Source organism: Orycteropus afer, unplaced genomic scaffold (genome assembly GCF_000298275.1).
Source record: "Orycteropus afer afer isolate SDZICR_OR568_19922 unplaced genomic scaffold, OryAfe1.0 scaffold00287, whole genome shotgun sequence".
Taxonomy (NCBI): domain Eukaryota; kingdom Metazoa; phylum Chordata; class Mammalia; order Tubulidentata; family Orycteropodidae; genus Orycteropus; species Orycteropus afer.
The window spans coordinates 1041261-1043721 of record NW_006921874.1 but is presented as its reverse complement, the minus strand read 5'-3'; positions in this window follow the sequence as shown (position 1 = coordinate 1043721).

Here is a 2461-nt window from a genome sequence, read left to right as displayed (position 1 = left end):
TGTTGTTATGTGCCATGGAATCAGACCTGACTCATAGCAACCCCTCCTTGGGTTTCCGAGGCAGTATCACTACGGAAGTAGATTGCCTAACCTTCCTTCCGAGGAGTGCCTGGTGGGTTTGAACCGCCAGCCTCCTGGTTAGCAGTCAAGTGCCTTAGCCACTATGCTACCAGAGCTCCCAAATATATTTATATACATATTTAAAATTTAAATATATATGTATATATATTTAAAATTTAAATATATATAAAAATTTTAATTAATGAACATTAAATAAAATTTAAAATGCAGTTCCTCAGCCATATTTCAAGTGCCCAGCACTCACATGTGGCTAACCAAAACCAAACCAAACTCACTACAATTGAATCAGATCCAACTCATAGTGACCCGTCCTTGGGTTTCTGAGGTGGTATCACTATGGAAGTAGATTGCCCAACTTTCCTTCTGAAGAGCAGCTGGTGGGTTTGAGCTGCCAGCCTTCTGGTTAGCAGTCAAGTGCCTTAGGCCCTATGCCACCAGAGCTCCCCACATGTGACTAGTGGATACTATATTGAACAGTGGAGATACAGAACTTTTCCATCATTGCAGGAAGCTCTATTGCACAGCGTTGATTCAAAAGGGTACCTATTCTTTGAAATGAATCTTATTACCCAGCAACAGAAAACACTGATCTTTGTAGCTTGCTGTCCGAAGAGTCTCAGCTTTCTAGAAGATGAATGATTTCTCTCCTCACCAATCAGAATGTGGAGAAATTCACTAGGGCTGTGAATTTGATGTAATTATTAAGAACTCTGGAAATTTCCCTCAAGACTTGTCTGTTACTCTAAAAACAACAAAAAAAAAATCTCGGTGCCGTCTAGCTTTGATTAAGCAAGGAAGAAATGTGGCTTCCTCTATTTATTTTTCCCCCTAACCAGGCTGCATAGAAGACTACATAAGCCATGTTGGGTTGGCACTCTGTAAATACACATAAAAATTATCACCAATGATTGTGAAGAGAAGATGTAATGGTAACATGTTGTAAAGTGACCACTGTTCAAAAGACCCGTATGATACTGTTTTAATAAAGACATCACCTATTTGGTCTCTCACTTGATAGTAACCATTATTTCCTCTTAATATGTTCAAAATGGTGTGTCTTATGAGTAACCATGTTGATGAGCTTGGCTCTCTGTGCCTCCCAAGTGCCGGCTTCCTCTACTTGCCTCCATAGGTCCTTTGTCTGCTCCATAGGGCGGCCAGCTTTCTCAGAACTCCATGACTGCTTTGCACTTTCTTCATCTCCAGCTTTTGCTCACACCCTGCCTGCCATCTGGGATGTTATCTCCAGTTCAGCCAGTCTTCAAGGTCCACTTGAAATGCCACTTCCTCCTAGTCCCTCCAGCTGAAGTGGCCTCTCCCTCCTATGAATTTTAACTACACTATTATTAAGCGTGGCATAGGAGCTCTGGTAGCATAGTGGCTAGGACACTTGACTGCTAACTAGAACGCTGGCGGTTCAAACCCACCAGCCAATCCTCGGAAGGAAGATGGGGCAATCTACTTCCACAGTGATACTGCCTCCGAAACCCAAGAAGGGGTCGCTATGAGTCAGGTCCGACTCAAGGGCACATAACAACAAAAACAACAGTGCCTAAGGCATTTGACTGCTGACCAGAAGGCTGGTGGTTCAAACCCACCAGCCACTCCTCGGAAGGAAGACTGGGCAATCTACTTCCGCAGTGATACTGCCTTGGAAACCCAAGGAATGGTCGCTATGAGTCAGATCTGATGCCACAGCAGTGAGTTTTTTAATTATTAAATGTATCATCTCCCTCACTGTACACAATGACCACAGTTTTAGTCATCACTGGATCCCTCCACAGGCCTAGCACAGAGCTAATGTTTGAAACATGGATGTCTAAATGAAGAAATTCTGCTAATTGTGTAAATATGCACACAAGATTCCTCTGAGCTGCATTTGCACTGATGAGCCAAAGTCAGCGGCATGACACACATGGTTGTACACTAAGTTTTAACAAGTGTTTTACCCATGCCATTTTCATATACTTTGTAGCGTCATCACATAGATGTCTTGACCTACAGTATTGCACTCATGTGAGCTAATGTAAAATGAAATTGGGCTACAATGAAATGAAATCTTGTAGTCAAGCCTAAATTGTATTAACACTTGACAAGATACCATTTTTCACATATCGGATTGGCAAAGACTGAAAGGAGCTGGTGAAAGTGTGTTAATATGGGGAACAGCTTCTTGTTCATTTCTGGTGGAAATGTAAGTTGGCACAATTTCTGTGCAGGGTAATGTGTTAACATCTATATTTGAAAAATGGAAGCAGCACTTTGTTTAGGGGAATAAAGAATCTCTGGTAGCATAGTGCCTAAGGCACTTGACTGCTAATCAGAAGGCTGGCGGTTCAAACCCACCAGCCACTCCTCGGAAGGAAGATGGGGCAATCTA